Source organism: Leopardus geoffroyi, chromosome A3 (genome assembly GCF_018350155.1).
Source record: "Leopardus geoffroyi isolate Oge1 chromosome A3, O.geoffroyi_Oge1_pat1.0, whole genome shotgun sequence".
Classification (NCBI taxonomy): Eukaryota; Metazoa; Chordata; class Mammalia; order Carnivora; family Felidae; genus Leopardus; species Leopardus geoffroyi.
In genome coordinates this window covers 100569723-100595289 of record NC_059336.1, presented here as the reverse complement: position 1 = coordinate 100595289, position 25567 = coordinate 100569723, and the positions used below count along the sequence as shown (strand labels likewise).

Below are 25567 nucleotides of genomic sequence, written 5' to 3'. Positions count from 1 at the left end.
TTCCCAGAACCTGGCCTTCTCCTCTGGGCCAGGAGACATGGCAGATGGCATGGGCATAAGGCCGTGCCAACCAGACAACAGATTTTAACTTCTAAAGAGAAGCGGCCGTGGTCCTGTGAGCTGACTGCCTCCGGGGCTTCTCTCTGCCTGGTGTCCTCTGTTCCCAGGGCTCAAGGTGGCTGAAAACTGAGCTCTCTGGCCTCGCTACTGGGCTGCCTTTGCTTTCCCCGGGAGTGGGGCGGACGGGGAGGGTGGTGGGTCCTGAAGCAGGTGAGATCCCCACCCCCAATGGTTCCCCAGGCTGGGCCAGCAAGAGTGGAAAGCTGGTGCAGCTGGTGGGTGGGGAGCCAGGGAGCTGCAGGCCTAGGAAGGGCTGATAAGGGGCCTCTCAAGGGGCTGGCTCAGGGGACAATGGGCTTAGTGTGGGTGGCCTGCACTGTTGCTTCGGTCTCTGCTCTCAAGAGAGGTTTCCATGGCACCCAGACACTGACTTGGCTACAAGTGTCAGTTGAGACAGTGTGTGGGAGTCCTTGAGTCCCAGCCTCCCCCACAGGGGGTGGGGGAACCATCCCCTCTGGCCCTGCCAATACCCACTAGCACTGTGCTATGGGACAGTCTCCAGGGACCTCGCAAGCCCACTCGCCCTCCTCCTCCCCTCCAGGAAAGGGTAGAGACTTGGGGCTTTTCTGGCTGGACCTCATATGAGGTCCCCACTTAGACCTTCATTCTTCAGGAGTTGTTCATCTAGGGCATGGGGACAGGCAGGGGACATACCCCTTTTGTGCATTTTCCCAAACCTAAGCCAATAAATGAACTCTCCCCTTCCCTGACTCATCTGTAGGAATGGTGAGTTTTAGTGCTAAGTTTGGAAAAATGGGAGCCACTTCATAAATTATCAAGTCATGAGGACATGCAACTCTTTTGTTTTTGTTTTTTATCGAGCGTTGTGGCTAGTTAACCTAGTTAACCCTTAACACAAGTAAACTAATGGCAAATGTTACCGTCCGTGTACCAACAAAATGCTTCTGACCTGGGGGTTCTCGGAAGGCTTTGTAGAAGAGCTGCTGTATGAGCCACGCCTCAGCAGGCAGGGTCAGCACGGGCAAAGGCACAGAGGTAGGAATGTCTAGGGAGTCGTGGGGCTGGGGGCCTGGTACCATGTAATAGGAGATGAGGTTCTGACGGATGACAGGACCCTGGATGAGGCTTACAGATCTAGAGTCTAGTGGTGTAGAACTCTTGAGGTTTTATTGGGGCAGAGGGAACACTATTTAATTAAAGTGGGGCTTCAGAGGGGCACCTGTAGTGGCTCAGTCGGGTAGGCGTCTGACTCTTGGTTTCGGCTCAGGTTGTGATCTCACGGTTCACGAGATAGAGCCCTGCATCAGGCTCTGTGTATTGACAGCATGGGACCCACTTGGGATTCTCTCTCTCCCTCTTTCTCTCTGCCCTCCCTTGCTCACACTCTCTCTCTTTCAAAAATAAATGAACTTAAAACATAAAAATGGGGCTTCAGAAAGCCCACCCTGCTAAAGTGCTCCAAACAGCAATAATGATCTCACACTCACAAAATGGCTAATTGTGAAACCTGTTGTTGATTCTGTTTTCCTCAGTAAAACATCAACCCTATATGAAGTCCGTGCCCTGCTGTATCACCCCCAGGGCACTGGCGAATGCTCTGGGTGAAGTGTGGAGGTTGGACTGGGGGTGGGGGGAGAAGACCCACTAAGGGGTGGTGGAAGTGGGGGCTGTGGAGGGAAATGGAGGCTGGCAGAAAGACACAGGGGCTGGAGTGGCCCTGGCAAAGGCCCATTTTACAGATGAAGAAACTAAGGCTCAGCTAGGTGATACTAGATCTGGCCTTTCCTTTCTGCAAAACTTACCTTTTTTCCTTTGGAGACACGGAGTGCCAGGTGAACAATTCTCCAGGAGGACAGAAATCCGGCAATGTGGATGTGAAGACGCAGGATCCAGCCAGGGCAGGAGAGAAGGACCCGTGCCAGACATGCCTGATTCCACGCATCATCCCTTTTGTCTACCTTGTGGCGGGTTGGTCCCCCGGGACACAGACTCTGAGGTGATTAGTGAGCAGAAAGTTTATGATGTGTCCTGGGGTGAATGTCCGTGGGGTGTGGCGGTGAAGAATCAAGGGGGAGTGGACAGTGGGAGCAATTGGCCAGCGGCGCAGCCTCAACTGGGCGGTCAGTCGGCCGACCTCACGCGGAGCTCTGGAGCTGTGCTGGCCTCGGAGTTGTCCTTAGGTGGGATGAGAAGGGTGGAGCTGGGGAGTAGGCCCTGCAGTCCCAGAGGAGAGTCGCGGCGGCACCACCCACAGTCCAAGTGGGACCAATGTCTCTACCAAAGGCAACTTCCCTCTGAGTTCTAACACTGACAGGGAGAACGTGTCTGAGCCAATTCATTTTTCTCAGCCAGGCTACACGGATCAAAGGCCACTGACCAGCTCAGGGACTGGCTGTGTTTGGGTGAGTCAAGCAACATTCTCAAAGCTAGAATTTCTTCCTCCATGCCTCCCTTCCTTCCTTCCTTCTTCCTTCCTTCTGTCCTTCTCCCTCTCTGTCTCCCCCTTCACTTCCCCCTCCTCCTCCTCCTTTTCTTCTTCTTCTTCTTCTTCTTCTTCTTCTTCTTCTTCTTCTTCTTCTCCCCTTCCCCCTCCCTGTCTCCCTTCCTCTCCCCTTTTTCCCCCTCCCCTTCCTCCTCCCCCTCCTTCTCCTTCTCCTCCTTTTTCTCCTCCTTCTCCTTCTTCTTTTCCTTCTCTTTTTCCTCCTTCCCTTTCTCCTTCCCCTCCTCTCCTTCTCCTTCTCCTTCTCTTCCCCCTTCCCCTCTTCTTCTTCTTTCTTCTCCTTCTTGTTCACATATGTAACTTTTATACCTGGGGCGGGGGGGATCACATTCAAATGGTAAAAAATTATGACGTTTATTTGTCCATTTATACAGCTGTGTGTTGTGAGGGAAGAAGATGAGAGATGGTGATTGCCTGGTACAGAAAAGGACTGTGGGACCAGCGATAATAGACATCTCTGGCCATATGCAAATCCATCGTTACTAACACCCTAAAGAGCTATTTTTACTCTTAACAACAGGGATATATCTCACAGATGCAATATTGAAAAAGACACTAGACACAAAAGAGTACATCCTGTATGATTCCATTTATATGAAGTTCAAAAACAGGCAAAACTAATGTATGGTGACCAAAATCTGAATGGTGGTTGCCTCAGAGGAGGATTTTACCTGGGAGGAAGCAGAGGGAGCCTTCGGGGGTGATGGAAATATTCCATGCACTGATCTGAATGGTGCTAACCTGGAGGTTATATATGTAAAAAATCATTAGGCCATACTCTTTTTTTAAAATATATTTTTAAAGAATATTTATTTATTTTGAGGGAGAGAGAGCACAAGGGAGGGGCAGAGACGGGGGCGGGGGGTAGAGAGAGAATCCCAAACAGGCTCTGCACTGTCAGCTTGGAGACCAATGTGGGGCTCAAACCCACAAACTGCAACATCATGACCTGAGCTGAAATCAAGAGTCAGAATCTTAATCTACTGAGCCACCAGGCGCCCTAGGCCATACTCTTAAGATGTGTGCTCTTTATCATATATGTTACACTTTTGTTATTCTCTTTGTTTTTTGTTTTTTTTAATTTTTTTTTTCAACGTTTATTTATTTTTGGGACAGAGAGAGACAGAGCATGAATGGGGGAGGGGCAGAGAGAGAGGGAGACACAGAACTGGAAGGAGGCTCCAGGCTCTGAGCCATCAGCCCAGAGCCCGACGCGGGGCTCGAACTCACGGACCGCGAGATCGTGACCTGGCTGAAGTCGGACGCTTAACCGACTGCGCCACCCAGGCGCCCTTATTCTCTTTGTTTTTAAGGAAGAGAAAAAGCACTTCAGTAGGGGATCTAGGCCAATAAAGGCATTGGCTCTAATGATAGAACTTTATGTTTTTCTAGAAAGCCAGGGGAGCCTTGAAGACACCTGTTAGGCGGTGGGTTTCCCCTTGTCAGCTCTCTAAATTCTGCCTCTGATTCTCCCAGTTCCCAGACCACTAATATCCTGCCCTCATGCTAGGGACTAATTTTAGAAATTATTCTTCAAGAAGAACTTCCTTTTGGCTCAGCATGACTCCTATCTCATGCTTACAGAGGGGGGTCCTGGCTGAGCGCACAGCTACTTGGGGTCTTGTGCAGTGCTGGACCTTCTTACTCTTAAAGACTCTGGCCTAACAATGCATCAGAAATGTTAAGCACAGCCCTCAGTGGCTGTTATATATTTATGTATATATGCAAACACATAGATACATACTCATGTATATTCGTGCATATATATTTTTATTACAAAATATTTTTAGATGGTTTTAACAATTTCGCTTTTAATCAGGTCTTTTTTTTTTTTTTAAGTAATCTGTATACCCAGCATGGGGCTTAAACTCACGACCCCAAGATCAAGAGTTTTATCTCTATCGACTGAGCCAGCCAGGCCCCCCTTTGATAATATTGCTTTTCAAAATAAGGATATGAGGAACACATGTTATTTCTTAGCAGTCTCCATGCTTTCCTCAAGAATTATTGCAAATGGGCAAATGTTACTTCCAATTCATTTTTCAAATGTAATGAAATTATTATAAATACTAAATTTACCAATTAATGAAGTTGACATAATGGGTCGCTTTGAAGGCATTTAATTAAACATGTATTCATTTTGATTATGCAATTTTTCTTTGCATACTTTGCAGTAAATGAATTTCTTCCCTAGAACTCAGACTTTTCCTCTGAGGTTAGTGTTCAGTTGATAATAAACTATTTCTCCCTGGGGAATCACCTTCTGGGCCAAGTGGGTGGGCCCGGCCAGGATGGTGGGGATCCCCAACGGCTCTGCTGTGCAAGACAAGTTGTGGGTTGAGAGTGGTGAGCACAGGACGGTCTCAGAAAAGAGTCAGACATTTCCCAAGAGTTGGTGAATGTCATCCCTTCTGGCCTGTGGTGATGGGCGAAAGTCAAGTTCAGCAGATCTTAGGAATCATGGTGCTCTATTGAGTCTGACCGTAAATACACGTCTGATGAGTCATGATTGCACGTGGCAGATCTTGATGAACTGATGTGAAAAGATGTCTAAGGCAGAGTCAAGTGAAAGAGGAACTTTTAGACAGCACAAAAAGTAATAGCATCCTGCATTGTGTGTGTGTGGGGGGGGGGGGGTGTGGGTGTGTGTGTACACACAAGCACAGACAAAATCTGGAGGAGTGTACCAAGGACTAGAAACACTGATTATATACAGAAAGCATAACTATAGGGGAACTCTCACTTTCTAAGTCACCCATATCTGTAATGCTTGAGTTTTTTCAGTCAGCATGTACACCCTCATATATATCCTCAATTTATGTGATGGGTAAGTCCTGAAGTGTGTCAGCTCATTCAAAATACTTACCTCAAAAAAAAATAAAGTGGCTCATAAATAACAAAAGAAAACACTGGTGATAGGTTCCAGTAGTTAGAAAAGTATCATGCCATGAACCTTCTTTTTTGTCATTCATTAAATATCAACAGCTCGGTCACCTGAGTGGCTCAGCCAGTTGGGCGTCTGAATCTTGGTTTCGGCTCAGGTCACGATCTCATGGTTTGTGGGTTCGAGCCCTACATTGGGCTCTGCACTGGCAGTAAGGGGCTTGCTTGGGATTCTGTCTCTCTCCCTCTCTCTCTGCCCCTCCTTCTATCTCTCTCAAAATAAATAACTAAAAACTTAAAAAAATATATTGATTGTGAGCAACCCGTATAAATGTATATGAATGGTTATTTGAGAAACAAAGGCCACCTGACAAACACACCAGTGAGACTCCAGGTGGTGGTTTTGGCCTATAACCATCAAATCTGAGTTTCTCCTTTTCCTCCATTTTAGTGAAACTTCTTCCAACATGTTTGTCATGGGTAACATTACAGTCTTTGTCCTGTTCAAAATTGTGTCGCTCTGTTGTTTAATAAGGTGAAATGTGATGGAAAGATGAAACCGGAAACCATTTCTCTACGGGGCTGGCTACTTTTTGATGAAAAACCTGTGGTCGCTTGTTCGTCCAGGACCCTCCAAGAGTATCAGCTAGTCTCTTCGAGTCATGATCTCCCTACAAGGTGAACCATTGGGGAAATACATGTCACAAAGTGTCATCTCAGACCACCTGCAGGACACAGCCTCCAGGCTAACTGGGAGCCACGCTGGATGGGAGGACATTTTGCATCCTGCTGTGAGCATCACCCGGTGAGTTTCTGAACTTGGTGGTCAGGGAGAGGCCCTGAAAAAGAGGGTCAGGCAGTTTATTCCAAAATAAGCTCTGTAGATTTTAAAGGAATTGATTTCTTCAGCAGTTTTCTTCTGAAATGTGTAGAAATGAATCCTGAATGAGTCGATTAATCAGAAAAAGTCCTACAAACGAAATTTGCAAAAGAGAGTCTCAGGTTCCAGGTGTCCCAGGTTTTCATTGGTCGATTTGCTTATTCATTCAGTCAGCATTGGCTGCCCCCCTCAAGGAGGGGTGAGGAGAGGCCAAGGAGCAAGTAGAGGGATATGTAGGCAAGCTATAGGTGACTGTAACGAACTCACAGTCTGGTGTGGTATTTCTCAAATTCTGAGGAATGTCTTCTTTTTTGCCTTATCTGAGTACCATTTGTGCGATTGTTCACTTAACATTTTTCTTTAGGGGCTCCTGGGTGGCTCAGTTGGTTAAGCGTCCAGTTTAGGCTCAGATCATGATCTCACAGTTCGTGGATTTGAGCCCCGCATCGGGCTCTGTGCTGACAGCTCGGAGCCTGGAGCCTGTTTCAGATTCTATGCCTTCCTCTCTCTCTGCCCCTCCCCCATTTGTGCACGTGTGCTCTCTCTCTCTCTCTCTCTCAAAAATAAATATTTTAAAATATTTTTTTTTTCTTTAGAGCAACTGATTTTTTTCCTTGCATAAATTTGTTTCTAAGAGAGTCTATGTATCTATTATGGACTGAGTGCATGTGTCCCTCCAAAATTCCTAGGTTGAAACCTGACCCCCAAGTGATGGTATGAGGAGGTGGGGCCTTTGGGAGGTGATCAGGTCATGAGAGTGGACCTCTCATGAATGGGATTAGTGCTCCCATAAAAGGGATTCCCAGGGAGCTCTCTTCTCTCTTTTCACCACAAGAGCATACCATGAGGGGCACCTGGGTGGCTCAGTCAGTTAAGTGTCCAAATTTGGCTCAGGTCATGATCTCATGGGTTCGTGGGTTGGAGCCCTGCATCGGGCTCTGTGCTGACAATGCAGAGCCTGGAGCCTGCTTCGGATTCTGTGTCTCCCTTTCTCTGCCCCTCCCCTGCTAATGCTCTCTCTCTCTCTCTCAAAAATACATAAACATTAAAAAAAAAAAAAAAAAAAAAAAAAGAGCATACAATGTGAAGTGGGCAGTCTGCACCCAGGAAGTGGTTTCTCACCACAGTCTGGCCATGCCGGCACCTTGACCTCAGACTTCTAGCCTCCAGAACTGTGAGAGATAAATTTATGTTGTTAATAAGCCATCCAGTTTACAATGTTTTGTTATAACAGCTCAAACTAAGACGGTATCGCTGTGAAATTATAGATTGTGATAGTCATGATTTTTTTCTAATACACATTAAAATAAACTATTAAAATGTTTTAAAGGCCCGTCCACCTGTCACCTCAAGGCACCTCGTATACCAGCAGGGCTGTATCCTTGGGCATGAGATCAGTGCAGTCCCATTGGCCCTGTGGGCTTCATGCTCTATGTACATTGTCTTGAAGTTTTTTTTTTTTTTTAAGTTTATTTTCATTTAGTTTTGTTTTTTGTTTTTTAATTTTTTAAATTAAGTTTATTTATCTATTTTGAGAGACACAGAGAGAGCACAGGCAGGAGAGGGGCAGAGAGAGGGAGAGACAGAATCCCAAGCAGACTGCACCATCAGCGCAGAGCCCCATGTGGGACTCGAACTCACGAACTGTGAGATCATGATCCGGGCCGAGATCAAGAGTCAAGACGCTTTACCCACTGCACCACCCAGGCGTCCCTGTTTTGTTTTGTTTTTTTTAATGTTTTCATTTATTTTGGAAAGAGAGAGCACGTGTGAGCTGGGGAGGGGCAGAGAGAGAGTGAGAGAGAAAATCCCAAGCAGGCTCTGCCCTGTCAGCACGAAGCGTGAGGCAGGGCTTGAATTCACAAAACATGAGATCATGACCTGAACCAAAATCAACAGTAGGGAGCTTAACTGACTGAGTCACCCAGGTGCCCCTGTTGTTGTTATTTTTCGATTCTACAGATAAATGAGATCATACGGTATTTGTCTTTCTCTGACTTATTTATCTTATCATAATGGCCTCCAGACCCATCCATGTTGTCACAAATGGCAAGAATTCTTTCTTTTTTATAGCTGGATGATATTCTATTGTGTATATATATATATATATACACCACATGTTCTTGATCCTTTCATCCATTGATGAATACTTAGCTTCTTTCCATATTTTGGCTATTGTAAATAATGCTGTAATGAACGTGGCGGTGCATGAGGTTTTTAACCAATTTATCTTCGAGTCTGTATTATGTGAGTAAAGGCCAATAAGACAATGAAGCATGTGCTGGTAGCCAGGGGCCTCGGTCCATGCACTATCCTATCTTCTGCCATCTCTTTGGGATGTGGCCTTAGCTGCCCAGTCCCCTCACTCCTAGTGTCCTAGTCTCTCCCAGTTTCCCCTCCCTGCCTGTGTCCAGCAGGCACCACCATTCCCTGCCCTGGCTGGAGGGGTCTGGGCATGTGGGCCCTGCTGTCTCTCGTGATAAGGCATGATGGCAGCTGTCTCTGTGCTGGGCTGGCAATGTGGCCCATTCAGCAGAGACAAACCTCTTGTCCTGCCCTGCTCCAGGTACCTAGAGCATCCCAGTGTGCAGCTTGCAATCCCCTCAGGAGGCAGAGATGCCCGACTCACCATGCCAGTCCAGCAGCCAATGACGTGTCAGCGCTGAGTTGTGGAGGGCAAAGGGTGGCCTGGTGCCTTTGAGGGTCTGCCATTGCATCCCCTTGCCTGAGGGAGCACAACACTAAATAGAAACAAAAAAACAATACCATGACAGGTCAAGAGAGAGATTTCGGAAGAAAGGAAAAAGCTTTATATTTTCATACATTTAATGGCAGCTTTTCTTTTTTTTTAATTTTTAAATTTTTATTTATTTTTGACAGAGAGAGAGTGCGTGAGCTGGGGAGGGGCAGAGAGAGAGAGAGACAGAGTATCTGAAGCGGGCTCTGCGCTGAGAGCTGAGGGCCTCATGTGGGGTTCAAATTCACGAACCATGAGATCATAACCTGAGCCAAAACCAAGAGTCAGATGATTAACTGAATGAACCACCCAAGGGCCCCAATTTTTCTTCTTTTTTGAACAAGGGGCCTTGTATTTTTGTTTTGTAGTGAGCACACAAATTATGTAGCCGACCCTGACCCGAAGCAGCACCTGAGAAGTGTCACTGGGACCAGGCAGGTACAGTTTCTAGGAGGCACTGGAAGATGTCACCTGGTGGCCCAGTGCTCCATACGCCTGCTACATTGGGCCTGGGAGTCGGATGGAATTTAGATCTGCGGGGCTGGGGAGAGGCACACCTTGAGGAAAGGAGCTGAGGTGGGAACTTAGGGTCTGCCCAGGGACTGCAAAGGCATGGAGCACGGGTGGGGGACCAGGAACCTGGGAGATGGCCCAGGAAGTGGGCAAGTTGAGGGCAACTGACACAGAAACTGATCATGGTCTGCGGCCCACAGGAAGACTGATTGCTCCTGACTAGGGAAACAACAGCTGTGAGGGACAGTGGTGGTGGTGTGGTGAGAGGTCTAGGAAAGGGGTTAGGTTGGGCCTCTTGTGGTGATCATACAAGTAACAAGAGACACTTTCCTTTATGAACCTTACGAGACCAGGGACTGTTTGACTGCAAGATGTAATTCTAGGAGGAAAGAGTCAGACTAAAGGCAGGGCAGGCTGTGGGAAGAGGCCTGAGCAGGACAGAGACCAGATGTGTGTTATCCAGGACAAGAAAGAAGGATCCATGGTAGTCATCTCCAAACTATTTGGATTATATACCCATGAGATATTTTTGAGCACACACCCTAATATTTGTACCTTTATTTACGCATAAATCATGTACTTACACAATTCTATTATGGCTGTTCTAGAACAAAAGCAAAACCAGAACTTTTAAAAGGATAACTAAAAATGAGGATAAAAGAAACTTGTAATAACTTCTTCCTGTCCTCCCAGTGGGCTGCCATCTTGTGATGTTAGAGATCTGGAACCTAATCTTATGCCCAGACAGGGGCCGAGCTTCTGGGCAGTTTGTGCTTTCTATGTGTGTGGAGGCAGCTGTGGGGCAAGTTGGGAATGGGGGTAGCAAATGCTGACTTGTGTGTCAGGGGAGTATATGGGAGGGGAGCCTCAGGGGATCCTCACAACACCGCATGGGCAGGAGCTGTTACTTCTAGGTTATTATGAGAATTCTGAGAAGTCCTGTAACTCATCTGAGGTCACAGCTTGTGCCAGGATTTGGACCCACGTTTGGCTGACTCCAGAGCCTATATCTGTCCCACTGGGCCACACTGCCTCTCTAGTTAACTTTGGGTCTGGCATGCTTTTCTGGAGGAGCAAGCTGTTGGGGTTGAGCTCCATTGTCAGAGCAGGGCTAGTCATCCCAGAATGGGGCACTGGGGCAGACTCTGTCAGCACCCTGTCCACAAGGGCCAAGGGCGTCCACCTGCAGTGTGACCTCCACCTCAGGGCTTCATCCTTGGGTGTACTGGAAGCTGAGGGGAGAACAAATTCTCCCCTCAGGTCGGACTACTCTGAGATGTGTTCTCCACCTTCTCCCAGAGGTGCCGCACCTGAGCCTCAGGTACTCCTAGAGGTGACCTACTTATTAAGATATTCTGCTTTGGCTTTCTTCCCTTCCCTTTTCTATCCTTTCTCTGTCTCACTCCCCACTCCTGGGATCACGTCTTGAATAAAGTGCCTGCCCACAGATCCTTGTCTCTGGGGAACCCAGTCAAAGCAGGCCCACTGGGGAGAGGAATCTTGTCTCAGGCCATGTTACTCTGTGGCCCTCACATCCTGCTCCCTCTGTCTAGGCCTTGGCACACATTGCCAAACAGTCATGGCATTCTTTACTATAAGCCAAGAGTTCTCCATAGGGCACCTGAGGCAACTGTTAGCAATCATTTAGAGTTGACAAGTTGGTTGAAATCTATTTTACTTCAATTTTAGAAAGTTTGCTCAGGTTGCTTTATGGAGAACAGATGTCAAGGATGAGGGCAGAGGCAGAGAGACCAGTTAGGGGGCTACTGGAATAATCCAGGTGAGAGATGATAGTGGTTTGGTCCATATTAGCAGCAGTGGTAAGAAACACAGGGTTCTGGATGTATTTTGGGTCTTTTGTTTTTGTTTTTACTTTTTTTAAAAGTGTTTTATTAATTTATTTTGGAGATTGAGAGAGAGAGAGAGAGAGGAGCGTGTGCACAAGCAGAGGAGGGACAGAGAGAGAGAGGGGAAGACACAGAATCCGAGGCAGGCTCCAGGCTCCAAGCTGTCAGCACAGTGGCTGACATGGGGCATGAACCCACGAACCGTGAGATCATGACCTGAGCTGAAGTTGGTCGCTCAACCAACTGAGCCACCCTGGATGTATTGTGAATGTAAGCCAACATGATCTATCAACTGATTGCATACAGGACATTAGAAGAAGGAAGGAATCAAAGATGACACCCAGGTTATTTTGCCTGAACAGTTGAAGAAGTTGTCCTTTTCTGAGATGACGATCAGGAGGAACACAACGAAGGGATAGAAGTTGTTAAGTTTAGGATGCCCATTAGACATCCAGGTAGAAAGGTCATATTGTAAGTTAAAGATAGAAATTTGGAGTTCAGGTTCAAGATCTGGGCTGAAGATCTAACTTTGGGAGTCATTCAGTCCTAGAGACTGGGTGAGGTCAGTAAAGAGTGATAGAAGAAAGGTGCAAAGCCTGAACGTTGGGAAACTCCCAATGATCAATGTCAGAGGGATGTGAGAAGAGGAGGCCAGTGAGGTAGGAGGAGATCCAAGGGGAGTGCATATCCAAACCAGGAATGTGTCAGGAAGACAGAGTGTTCTGCTCCATCAAAGATGCTACTGATGAGTTTAGTAAGATGAGGTTTGAGACTTGCCCATTAGATTTGGCAACCAGAGGACCTCAGGAGTCTTGACACAAGCTATTTCAGTGGAGAGAGGTCACAAAAGTCAATGGGAGGGAGTTGCAGTGAGAAGGGGAAGAAAGGAATTATGACAGTAGCTGGACAGCTCTTAATGAGTTCTAAGGGGCAGCAGAGAAGTGGAGTGAGGTCAGAAGCTGGATGAGAGATAAAGGAAGAGACATTTGTTGTTTGCTTCTCCATCTTGTTATTGGTTAGGCCTTACAGGTCAGCCATGGATGAAGTTCTCTCAGGCAAATGCAATGGAGGGAGTTGGGGTGTATGCAACTGTAAACTGTAACAGTGTAAACTGTGAAATATAAGCTGGGAAAAGATGGAAATGAGGTGCTTCAGGGGCTAATTATTAGTGAAAACATGGTTGGAGCAGAGATTGCATATCTCAATTGAAAGAAGAATTATTGGAGTCTGTGTAAGAGAAGGAGTGAGCTGGAGAAACAGGGCACAGTGGCTGCAGCATGGGTTACTAGAAACTGAGACACTGGAGGGCTCTCTAGTCAGTGGTAGTAATGGGTTCCAGGGTATGTCTGTGGAAGTGAGTGGTTGAGGTGGAGGTGACAAGGTGACTGGTTTCCATGTGTAGGTCGTAGAATTGGAGGCTGGGTGCTACACACTACATGTTTGTGTCCCCTCCAAATCCGTATGTTGAATCCTACTCCCTGATGTGATGGTGTTTGGAAGTGGGGCCTTTGGGAGGCGATCAGATGACAGTGAGGCACCCACGAATGGGATCAGTGCCCTTATGAAAGAAACTCCGGAGAGACTCTTGCCCTCTCTGCCATGCAAGGACACGGTGAGAAGAAAGCAGTGTATGAACCAGGAAGTAGGTCATTACTAGACACCCAGTCTGCCTTGATCTTGGACCTCCCAGCCTCTAGAACTGTGAGAAATAAATTTCTGTTGTTTATAAACTGCCCAGTCTCTGGTAATCTGTTATAGCAATCCAAGTGGACTGACACTGGGACTTGGGGAGGATCTTCTATGTGGATATTGAAATCACCGTGAGATAAAGCTGGAGATAAAACAGTGCTGGAGAGCGTGAGTGTGAATCAAAGTCCTTAAAAGGAACAAAAGGAAGTGCCCAAGGGTCAGCAGGTGCAACAAGGAGGGCATCCATGGATAGTTTGAGGAGATTCCAAGGGAGAGTAAGCCAGCCGACTGGTGTTTTAGGAGGGAAGGAGGGAGAATGCTTTGGAAGCAGCAATGCAGAGCAAATGCGATCCTGACCCTCCCCAGGGCCTGAGTATGAGCTAGGAAGAAGGCAGCCTCGCTTCAGAGGCTGCAGGGGAAGTAACCCCTCTAATTTAGCTTCCCATGTCATTGTCACTTCACCTAAGAGGTTCAAGATACAATACTTTCTGAACCCACATGTGATGCTGACCTTGGAAATTTTACCCCAAACCACAATTACCCATCCACAAAATACTGGGCCAGTCTTTCTCCTCCATTTACCCAGTAGGTATATATTTGTCATCTCCAGAGCTTGTGTTTTAAACTGACCTTTAAAGTCCTTGTTTACAAAAACATGCAATTCTTTTCGTTGTGAGGTCATATCCCTAGGGAGACTTACTAACTCTGTGTTTAAATTTCTTTGCCTATTTTTTCCACCAGTGTCATCAGGTGACCTTTATAAACATACAAGTTAGCACTGATTGAGGTCAATTCAGGCTAAGGCATCTTCCCCAGACAGCTGCCATTACTTAAGAAGAGGAAGGAAGGAAGGAAGGAAAGGAGAAGAAGGGAGGGAGGGTGGAAGGAAGGAAAGGAAGGAAGGAAGAAAAGAAGGAGAAAGAAAGAGAGAAAGAAAGAAAGAAAGAAAGAAAGAAAGAAAGAAAGAAAGAAAGAAAGAAAGGAAGGGTGGGAGGGAGGGACAAAGGAAGGGATGGGGAGGAAAGAAGGAAACAAGCATGCAAATGAGAAGGCTAAGAATTCCAGTATAAGAATACTTGGAATTATCTTTTATGAAGGATAATTTTCCTGCCCCCCTCCCTGCACCTTGTATTCCACCATCTCTGGTGCTCATCTTTATAGACCCAGCATCTGGAACAGTGCCAGTCATTACTGGTGGAATGAATGTGCTGGTGGCTGTTGTTGCTGACCCCCAGCAAAGATTCCTCCAGCCCTTAGGACTTTGGGCATCTGGTCCTCAAAGAAACATCAGCCCCCATATCCAGCCCATGCTCTGTCTCTGCTCAGCTACAGAACTCTACCTTGCTTCTTTTCTCCTGCAACCGGTGTGTTCAGAAACTCCTTGGCAATTATGAAGTGAACTCTATTGCTGATCTATTACATAACTTAATCTAGTGCCAACCACACCCTGGCAGTGGACCCTGCTGGGCAAGGGGCCAGACTGGGAGGGGTTTTCCCTGCCAGGGCTCAAGTCTGGTTAAGAGGTGAGATATTCACTGCCAGATGCACAAACTCCAAAAGCGATTTTTCAGCTGCATTTAGGACTGCGGGTAGTTTCTGCCTCCGGTGGTGGAGGTTGGAGGCCATCTGAACTGGGAATGATAAGAAGCAGGAGATGTAATAACAAGGTGTAAATAAAACAGAGATGAGGGCAGTGAGGGGAGCTGGGTCTGGCCAGGAGTATGTGTTGTCAGAAGCCTCTCCAAGCCTCTTTCCCACCCCTAAGCCCACCTCCCTCCAGCAAGCCATTGTCTGGACTAGACTTGGCTTTGAGAGTTCTACCGGTGTACATTTTGATAATACATGATGAGTGTTTAGACCACAGCATATGGAGGTGGTTGTTGTTGAGGAAATGGGTGGTTGATTTTTCAGCTTCCTGTGGGGTCAGGGAGCTTTACTTGGTTCCTCCAAGCACAGTCTCAGCCATGGTAGCTCACGGCTATGGTTGGAGATAAACCCTCACAAACCACCCCCCTGGCTTTTGAGTGTATGACAGAATCCTCATAAATGACTCAATCCTTATGAGCTCCAGTGAAATGAAAAGGAAAAACTCCCAGGGCGAGACTCTGCAAGCGCCTTTGAGGAGGTCCTAGATGAGACATCAGTCAGTGACAGCGTGGAGAGGTAAATGTTCTTCTGCCTTTGTGCTCCCTTTCCTGGGGCCTGGGAACTATGGAGACCTTTGCAATGCAGCTCAAGGCTAGGAAAGAGACAAGCATAATGTTAGCACAAAAAAGACAAAGCAGAATTGCTAGTAGGAGGTTTACTCTTCATAGGTCGAACATTCCATGCTGTAGATGCGCCCCCCTGAACCTGATCGTTCACTCTCTCCACTAATCCTCATCTTATTGGTTCCTTAGAATAGCACTTCTCTACTTCCTAGAGCTTGCTGGAACAGATCCTAGGTCCCCACCTCCAGACACTGTTTCAGTAGCTCTGGGTAGGGGTGGGGGCAAAATCATCATTTCTGACAAGCTCCCAGATGGTGCATATGATGGGGTTCAGGACATGCTACCCTGAACATGGCCCCCGGGCACCCTGAACATCTTAAGCTGAAGGAGTTTGAGAAAATGACAGATGAATGGCTGAATGGTCATTTTGCTGAGAACATATCTGCCAAGAGGATTATTAGAAAACAATATTTGTGTTTGATCCAGATCCGAAGACCTGAGGTTGGACATGCATGTCAATTTCCTTATTTGTAAAATACGGAAAAGACCACTCCCTTGGGGATTGTTGTGAGGATTACAGTCACAGCTAGTAAGTGTAGCACTGGAGCCAAAATCTGGTTTCACAGACTCACATAACGGCGCACTTACCAGTAACAGTAATAACACTGCTTCCAGTGGAATGAGCGCTTACTGGGTCCAGGCATTGTGCTAACTGCTCTAAAGACAATGTTCCATTTAAACCTCCAACACTCCAGAAGGAAGATACTACTATTCTTATGGTACCCATGAGGAAAGTCGAGCTAAGAGATGAAGTAACCTGCCCAAGCTCGCAGAGCCGGGGTTGAACCCAGGCCTCCTCACAGCAAGGCTGCTACCACCTCATAAATCATGGGCCTCCTCCCATCAGTGCCTCTCAGGAAACCATCAGATTGGCTGCGGCCCCAATACGGCTGGGAGCAAGGAGGCTTGGGGCATCTGCTACCACAGCCCTGTGTGGGCTTAAGCAAGTCAGTTCCCCTCTCTGCACTTGTTTTCTTTTCTTTTCTTTTCTTTTCTTTTCTTTTCTTTTCTTTTCTTTTCTTTTCTTTTCTTTTCTCTTCTTTTCTTTTCTTTTCTTTCTCTCTCCCTCTCTCTCTCTTTCTTTCTTTCTTCCTTTCTTTCTCTCTTTCTTTCTTTCAATATAATTCATTGTCAAATTGGCTAACATACAGTGTGTAAAATGTGCTCTTGGTTTTGGGGGTAGATTCCCGTGATTCGTCGCTTACACACAACACCCAGTGCTCATCCCAACAAGTGCCCTCCTCAGTGCCCACCACCCATTTTACCCTCTCCCCCAAATCCCCATCAACCCTCAGTTTGTTCTCTGTATTTAAGAGTCTCTTATGGTTTGCCTCCCTCCCTCTCTGTTTGTAACTATTTTTTTCCCCTTCCTTTCCTCCATGGTCTTCTGTTAAGTTTCTCATATGAGTGAAAAGATAACTGTGAAGTGGTGACTAAGGCCCTTCCAGGGCTAACATATCAGAACTCTACTACTTTTCTATTAGGGCTTTGGCACCCAGTAAGGTTCCAGAAGTTTCTCACACTGCCAGGGTTCCAGCAATAAACCAGATCCCAGGGGACTACTTAGACTCCTATAATCCTCTCAGGCTTAGAAAGGAAGGGACCCTACAGAATATCAACAGGGACGGCAGGGCCTCAAAAATAGGAAGGACCAGGTAAGCTGCTGGCTCAAACTAGGCAGGTACACAAGTCCCACCATGTCCTTTCCCTGGCTTTTGAAGAAGGAAAGATGAGCACAGTTAGTGCTGTAGATGAAAATATTTTAAAACTATTTCTTTATACACGAGATAATTTAAGACTGGGTCCAGATGTCTTGTACATGCAACACAAATGTCTTAAAAGGCAGAACAGGTACATATATTTTATCAAGAACACTCACCATCTATATTCTACCATTAATACTTTATTATACTTTACTATGTGTCTATCCATATAGCCATTCATTTATCCATCTTATTTTTTATATATTTCAAAGTAAGTTTACAGACATCTGTATACTTCCCCTTAAATGTTCAAGCATGCATATTGTTAACTACAGTTCAATATTTAATACATTTACTTTGATGTAGAATTTACATATAATGAAATGCATAAATCTCAAGCATACAATAACTGATTTTTGGCAAATGCATTAAATTGTGTAATGTAACCCTCCCCATCAAGATACAGAACATTACTCTCACCTCAAAAAGTTCCCACATGCTCCTTCTCATCATAGATTGTTTTTTTTTCCCCCATCAAAGGGTAGTTTTGCCCAGAACAGGCTTTTTATTTTTTATTTATTTATTTTTCCAATTTTTAAAAATAAAGTTAATTAATTAATTAATTAAAATAATTTATTGTCAAGTTAGCTAACATACAGTGTATACAGTGTAGTCTTGGCTTTGGGAGTAGATTCGCATGATTCATCCCTTACACACAACACCCAGTGCTCATCCCAACAAGTGCCCTCCTAATGCCTATCTCCCATTTTCCCTGTCCCTCCCAACCCTCAACCCCCATCAACCCTCAATTTGTTTGTGTATTTAAGAGTCTGTTATGGTTTGCCTCCCTTTCTGGTTGTAACTTATTTCCCCTTCTCTTCCCCCATGGTCTTCTGTTAAGTTTCTCAAATTACACACATGAGTGAAAACATATGATATCTGTCTTTCTCTGACTGACTTATCTCACTTAGCATAATACCCTCCAGTTCCATCCACATTGTTGCAAATGGCAAGATTTCATTCTTTTTCATCGCTGAGTAGTATTCCATTATATATACATTACTACATCTTCTTTATCCATTCATCAGTTGATGGACATTTGGGCTCTTTCCATAATTTGGCTATTGTTGATAGAGTTGCTATAAATTTTGGGGTACATGTGCCCTATGAATCAGCATTCCTATATCCTTTGGATACATTCCTAGTAGTGCTATTGCTGGGTCATAGGGTAATTCTATTTTTAATTTTTTTAGGAACCTCCACACTATTTTCCAGAGTGGCTGCACCAGTTTGCATTCCCACCAGCAGTGCAAGAGGGTTCTCGTTTCTCCATATCCTCGCCAACATCTGTTGTTTCCTGAGTTGTTCATTTTGGCCACTCTGACAGATGTGAGGTGGTAGGTATCTCCTTGTGGTTTTGATTTGTATTTCCCTGGTAATAAGTGCAGAACAGGCTTTTTATATTAGCTCTTTTGAGGTATAATTTATAGGCAATAAAACTCACCAATTTAAAGTATACAATTGGGTGAATTTTGACAAATGTATACAGTTGTGTAACCACCACCACAATCATGATAAAACATATTTCTATCACCCCAAAATGTTCTTTATGCTTCTTTGGAACCAATCACCATTCCCTTACTTTTGGCCCCTGGAAAGCACAGATCTGCTTTCTATCATTATAGTTTTGCCTTCTCTAGAATGTCACATAAATATTATCATACAGTATGTAGCCTTTGCGTTTAGTTTCTTACACTTAGCATCACACACTTTCAGATGTGTATGTTTCAGTCGTTCATTCTTTTTTTCTTTTATTGCTGAGTAGCATTCCATTGTATTGGTATACCACAATCTGCTTATCCACTCACCTACTGATGGACATTTGGGTTGTTTCCAGTTTCTAGAACTGAAATCCCAAATGCAACATAGGGAGTAATATTGCAACATGGAGTAATATTTGGAGACTTGAAGGAAGCACTAATCTCTGTATTAATCCTTATCTTTTTTGGGGGGAAGACATATATCTACACCACAGATCAGCAAATGTATTCAATAAAGGGCCAATTGCAAATATTTTAGGCTTTGCCATTGTAGCTATAGACAATATGTAAGCCAAAAAATGTGGCTGTGTTCCAATAAAACTTCACTTAGGGATGCTGAAATTTGAATTATAGAAGTTCCATGTGTCACAAAATATTTTTATTCTTTTGATTTTTTTTTCAGCTTCTTAAAAACATAAAAATTATTCTTAGCCTGCAGGAGGTACAAAGATGGATGGTGGGTTGGATTTGGCACACAGGCCACAGTTTGCGAACTTTGGATCTGAATTTATTCAAAATACTTTAGAAAATTATGTTTAAGTATGTCTTAAAAATTTAATGGTAACCACCAAAAAAGTAGAAATAAAATGTATAATTTCTAACCCACAATACGAAAAACAATGGAGGGGCGCCTGGGTGGTTCAGTCAGTTAAATGTCCTATTCGTGGTTTCAGCTCAGGTCATGATCTCATGGTTTGTGGGTTCGAGTCCCATTTTGGTCTCCATGCTGATGGTGCAGAGCTTGCTCGGGATTCCCTCTCTCTCTCCTTCTCTCTCTGCCCCTCCCCTCCTCTCTCTCTCTCTCTCAAAATGAATAATAAAAAATTATTTAAAAATACAAATACAAATAAGGAAAAACAATAGAATACAGAAAAACTGATCAACTGAAGAAAAGATGGAAACAAAAAAGAGAAGAAAGTATGATAGAGAACATAAAAACAGCAGGACAAGGATAAGTCTGGTTTTATAAGTAATCAGAGTACCCATGAATAGGTTAAATTAGGCCATTACAAGACCTATATTTTCAGTTTAAGTTAATAAAAAGAAAAAAATTATGTTATATCATATTTCCAAAAAGTATATCTAAAGAAAATTATGCAGAAAGTTTGAAAACAAAGGTAGAGGGAAATAGACACCTCCTAAATAGGTATCACATGTTACATAATAGCTATAAAATCCAAAACAATTTAAAAAACATCACACCCATTAGGATGGCACCTATAAACAAAACACACAAAATAGAGAACAGCAAGTGTCAGCAAGGATGGGGAGAAATTGGAGCTCATGTGCACTGTTAGTGGGAATGGAAAATGGTGTAGCCACTATGGAAAATAGGATGATGCTTTCTCAAAGAACTAAAAACAGAATTACCATATGATCTGGCAATTCCACCTCTAGGTACACACCCCAAAGAATTGAAAGCAGGGACTCAAGGAGATATTTGTACACCCATGTTCATAGCAGCATTATTCATGGCGATAGGAAATAGCTCAAAGGAAAGCAGCTCAAATGCCTATCAGCAGATGATAAGATAAACAACACAAGGTAGTCTGTACACACAGCGGAACATGATTAAGCCTTGAAAAGGAAGGAAATTCTGTCACATGCAACAACACAGATGAAACTTGAGGACATTATGTGGGTGAAATAAACCAGTCACAAAAGGATGAATATTGTATGATTCCACTTACATGAGGATCGTAGAATAATCGGGTTCACAGAGACAGAAAGTTGAGGGGCAATTGCTGGGGCGGGCAGGGAGGAAAGAGGAATGGCGAGTTGTTACTTAATGTGTAGAGTTTCAGTTTTACAGAGAAGAGTTCTGTGGGCGGAAGGCAGTGATGGTTGCACCACAGTGTGATGTACTTAAGGCCATAGAACTGTACACTTAAAAATGGTTAAAGTGGCAAACTTTATGTTATGTGCATTTTACCAAAATTAAAAAAAAAATAAAATAGAAAACATTACAGTAAACATGGATTAGTTCATATTGATAAAAGCTACAGTCCACTAAAAAGATATACAGTCGTTTGCTTCAGTGCAAGGCACAATAGAGTTCTGAAATGTACCTAATATGTATAAATAACACATTGTCCCCGGTGGAGTGAGGACTCATTTCTTCCAGGCACCCATGGCCCTTTTACAAATTAGTCATGTATCTGACCACAAAGGGAATCCCAGTAAATTCCAAAAAGCACACAAATCTGATTATTTTGTCACTCTGCAATAAAATTAGAAATTAAGATGCAAAACAAAACACAAGAAGTAGCAAAATAAAAATCTTCTCACTGGAAAATTTAAAGCCTCTTTTAAAGTAACTCCTGTGTTAAAAAGGAAATTATAAAGTTGAAATAAGCCAAAATGAGACTTTGTTTTATTTTTTTAACTTTTTAAATTTTTTAATTAAAATTTTTTTTTAAAAATGTTTGTTTATTTTTGAGCCAGAGACAGAGCATGAGCAGAGAAGGGGTAGAGAGAGACAGGGAGACACAGAATCTGAAGCAGGCTCCAGGCTCTGAGCTGTTAGCACATAGCCCGATGCAGGGCTCGAACTCAGGAGCCGCGAGATCATGACCTGAGCGGAAGTCAGACACTTAACCGACTGAGCCGCCCAGGCGCCCTGGGACTTTGTTTTCAGGGACTACTGGGACCTGATCCAAGTGGAGTCAGGGGAAATTTATTAGAAACAAGAAGAATTCAGAATAAATGAAAGAAACATTAAAATCAAGAAGCTAGAATGAAAGATCAACAAAATAAATCCAAAGATATTAAATGGATGGAGTATAAAAGTTAGCAGAATTTAATGAGGTGGAATACTCACATACAAAAATAACCTTGATTAATAAAACACGATCTTGATCTTTGAAAGGACCATTACTATAGACAAACCTAATTACATGTTATAAATAAGATATATGAATAAAAATTTAAAGAATAATTAACATTTGAAATGAAAAAGGAAGGGTGCCTGGGTGGCTCAGTCGATTGAGTGTCTGACTCTTTGATTTCGGCTCAGGTCATGATCTCACAGTTGTGAGATCGAGCCTCATGTCAGGCTCAGTGCTGAGTGTGAAGCTTGCTTGGAATTCTCTCTCTCTCTCTCTCTCTCTCTCTCTCTCTCTCTCTCTCTGTCTCTCTCTCTCTCTTTCTGCCCCTCCCCCGCTCACACAGGCTCACAGTCTCTCTTTCTCTCTCTTTCTCAAAATAAATAAATAAACATTAAAAAAATGAAGCAGGAAACACACCTATTGAGATTTTAAAGCATTCAAAAATTACTAAAAAGAAATTAATGTTAATAAAAAAATTTTCTTAATCTAGGTTAAAATGCAGAATTTTCTAGGAAGATGCAAATTACCAAAATTTGTCTAAGAGGAGACAGAAAACCTGAATGGGCCAATAAACACGGAAGAAATCCAAACTGTTGTCAAAGTTCTTTCCCTTTAACAAAAAACCAAAACCAGGCTCAGATGGTTTTGTTGGTGAATTACGTCTGACTTTCAAGGATCTGATTGTGGGCATGGTACATAAATCCTTCCAGAGTGTAGGAAACCTAAGTCTACAAATTTAATTTTTTTTAATGTCTGTTACTTATTTTTGAGAGAGGGACAGAGAGAGACAGAGCGCAAGCAGGGGAGGGCAGAGAGAGAGGGAGACACAGAATCTGAAGCAGGCTCCAGGCTCTCAGCTGTCAGCGCAGAGCCCAACGCGGGGCTCGAACCCCCCAACCACAAGATCATAACCTGAGCCGAAGTTGGACACTTGACCGACTGAGCCACCCAGGCACCCTAGCTCTAGAGGCCGAGCTGGAAAGATAACACCTGTATCAAACGGGGGCTCTGGGAAGCCAACTAGAATTAGGAGCGCACAGGTTTTTGGGTGAAAACACTTGTGAAAGAGAAACAAAGGGTGGCATCCAGGTTGGGCAGAGGAAGCTGTCAGACCAGGATGCAGATCTGCTCAAATCTTTGCCAGCCCAGTGAGAAGTTCCAGAACAGTGACGGCCTATTAGAGGAGTCCCACACTGAGCACAAATCGTGGGGCTTTGTACTTTCCTCAGTACTTGGAAACAACTTGAGAAAAGCATGACCCTGGTTCATCACAACACAGTAAAAAAAAAAGAAAGAAACCAAAAAAGAAGGAAGGAAAACTATGAGATAATTACACTAAAAAGTTAAAGGCCCAACATTCTAAATAGACTATCAGCAAATTGAATCCAATGGTGTTTTTAAAGGATTATGCATAGAGACGACAGAGATGGTTTTTTGTTTTGTTTTGTTTTTCTTTTTTCTTTTTTCCTTTTAGAGAGAGAGAAAATGAGCCTGTGTAAGCTGGGGAGAGGGGCAGAGGAGAGAGAGAGAGAGAGAGAGAGAATCTCAGGCAGGTTCCCCTCTCAACATGGAACCTGAAGCAGGGCTCGATCTCACAACCCCGGGATCATGAGCTGAGCCGAAATCAAGAGTTGGAATGCTCAACCAACTTAGGTGTCCCTGCAGAGATGGTTTTAAGCAGAGAATCTGTTAATGTACTACAGTAATAGATTTAAAGGAAGAAAAGATTATTCCCATCACAATAAATGCCTTGATAAATGGATTGGATAAAATGTGTGTCTATTTCTAAATAAGAAGATAAAATTCTTGAAGCTAGAAGTGGAAGGAAACTTTCTTACCTTGATCAAGTCTAACTATCAAAAAACTGTTAGTAAACATCTTATTCAGTGGTGAAAAATCAGACATTCCAGAAACATCAGGAACAAGACAAAGTTGTCATCATCACCATTACTATTAACCAGTCTACTGGTGATCCTAATCAATTCAATCAGGAAGAAAAAAAAAAGAATTTTAAAATTTCCTTTTATTGTTTTAAAATTAATCATGATGATGGTTGCATAATTCTGTGAATATGCTAAGAAAAATTGAATTGTAGCCTTTAAATGGGTAAGTTGTATAGTATGTGAATTTTCTCTCTAAAAATTGTTAAAATATCATCATCTTGTCTGTTACAAGACTTACTACTTAAAGATATTGTCTACGTAGAAAATTTAAAGCTAACCAAAATTTTAAAAATGAAAGTTAAAAATTTTAAAAATAAAAAATGTGAGAAAGTTTGGAAAAGTGGCCAAATACAAAATCAATACACAAAACTCATGTTCTTGTAAACAAACAACAGCCAACTTCCCAGCACCACAGAAAAAGAATCCCATTTATTCCACACAGAAAGATGAAACAGCCAAGGATAGACCCCATAAGATATGTGGAAGACTTAAATTTTAAAGGCAATATTTGACTGATAAATAAAAGTCGAGGTATAAGGCACAGCAGCCAACTAGTTCCTGAACCCTACGTCTCCTTTGGGAATAGCCAGGGTGGAAATTCCCTGTAGAAGAGCCTGTGACATCAAAGGGACCATGAAGAATGCGACTAATGAAGTATTTAAAATGCCTAGCACAAAGTCTGGCAAATAGTGAGCACTCAACAAATGTTAATTATTTTTCCAGATTCCACGTGCAGTCCCAACTCAGGGTCACAGGAATGGAAAATTGAACTTGATCCTGCAGTGTTGGTGGATTGATTGGGATGGCAGAAATACTCCAGGGAGAGTATGACATCTCCTTGAACAAATATGTTGCTTAGAGATGAAGGGATCTGACTGGACATAAGCGCTCACAGGAAAATAAGTCATTACAGTTCAGGGATGGAACTCAGTGTGTGCGTTTGTGGGTGGATTTCCGAAATCTGATGTTCTTGGGCATTTCTTTATTCAGGTTAACACTCACCCAACTACATGGCACCACTCAGAACTGAACAGGAAATGGGAGGGTCATAGAAGGGTTTTCATTCACTCATTCATTCATTCATTCAAAACATAATTATTGGGTTCCAAACTGTTCTTAGCAGTTGCAAGAAGCTAGGGGAAAAAGGGAGATGTATAAGATAAAAACCCTTTTTCCAGGCTAGTACAGTGAGGACAGGATACAAGAAGACCAATAAAGTTTGATGAAGCACCAGGCAAGAGGTTTAGAAGCAAGGCCAGGGGTAGGTAACTTTAGGACAGGCATGTGGGAGCATGACCCAAAAAGAGAACCAAAACTGGGAATAGATTTCAACAGCTGTCTTTACTTTTCAGACCAGCAAATATTTAAAGATTGACAACACCAGGTGTTCCTGGGATGTGCAGAACCAACTCTCACATGTTGCTGGGATGGTATAAATTTGGGACAGCTTTTCTGGAGGGCAACCTCACGAAACATGCCAACATTGAAAATGCACATATATATGACGTGGCAATTTCAAGCCAGGCACTTATCCCATGGGAATAATTGGACAAATGAAAGAAGATGTCAGTCCCAATACACTGGGATTGATTCATTGCATCATTGCTTAAAGAAGAAAAACTTGTAATCATTGGACCAGGTCACACACTCATCCTTGAAACAATCACGGTGGTCAGAGGGATCGGGTCCTCTGATGGGCCAAATTTCAGTCACACATCTCTCCTCGGTCGCCAGGGGATGGAGGAGAACCAGATGGACAGTTGAGGATTACGACTAGGGGACAGGAAGTTCCCCAAAGGAAAAAAAAAAAAAAGGAAGAACAAACACTGCTACCAGAAAATTGGGGATGAGAAAACCTATTAAGTAAATAAAA

The 25567-nt window shown here is 43.8% G+C and overlaps 3 long non-coding RNA genes across 3 annotated transcripts; 2 read left to right on the top strand and 1 right to left on the bottom strand.

Annotated features, from left to right (window-relative positions):
• Nucleotides 1–1423: 1423 nt before the first annotated feature.
• LOC123581068 lies at nt 1424–18398 on the top strand. The gene is made up of 5 exons (XR_006703582.1): nt 1424–2077; nt 2430–2483; nt 6092–6269; nt 9450–9519; nt 18357–18398. It is a non-coding gene; the product is annotated as an uncharacterized LOC123581068 (long non-coding RNA).
• On the bottom strand, nt 15039–21245 carry LOC123581069. Its single transcript, XR_006703583.1, has 2 exons — nt 20615–21245; nt 15039–15369 (listed from the first exon to the last, which is right to left on the bottom strand). It is a non-coding gene; the product is annotated as an uncharacterized LOC123581069 (long non-coding RNA).
• LOC123581070 lies at nt 18452–22336 on the top strand. Its single transcript, XR_006703584.1, has 2 exons — nt 18452–18500; nt 22242–22336. It is a non-coding gene; the product is annotated as an uncharacterized LOC123581070 (long non-coding RNA).
• The last annotated feature ends 3231 nt before the right edge of the window (nt 22337–25567 follow it).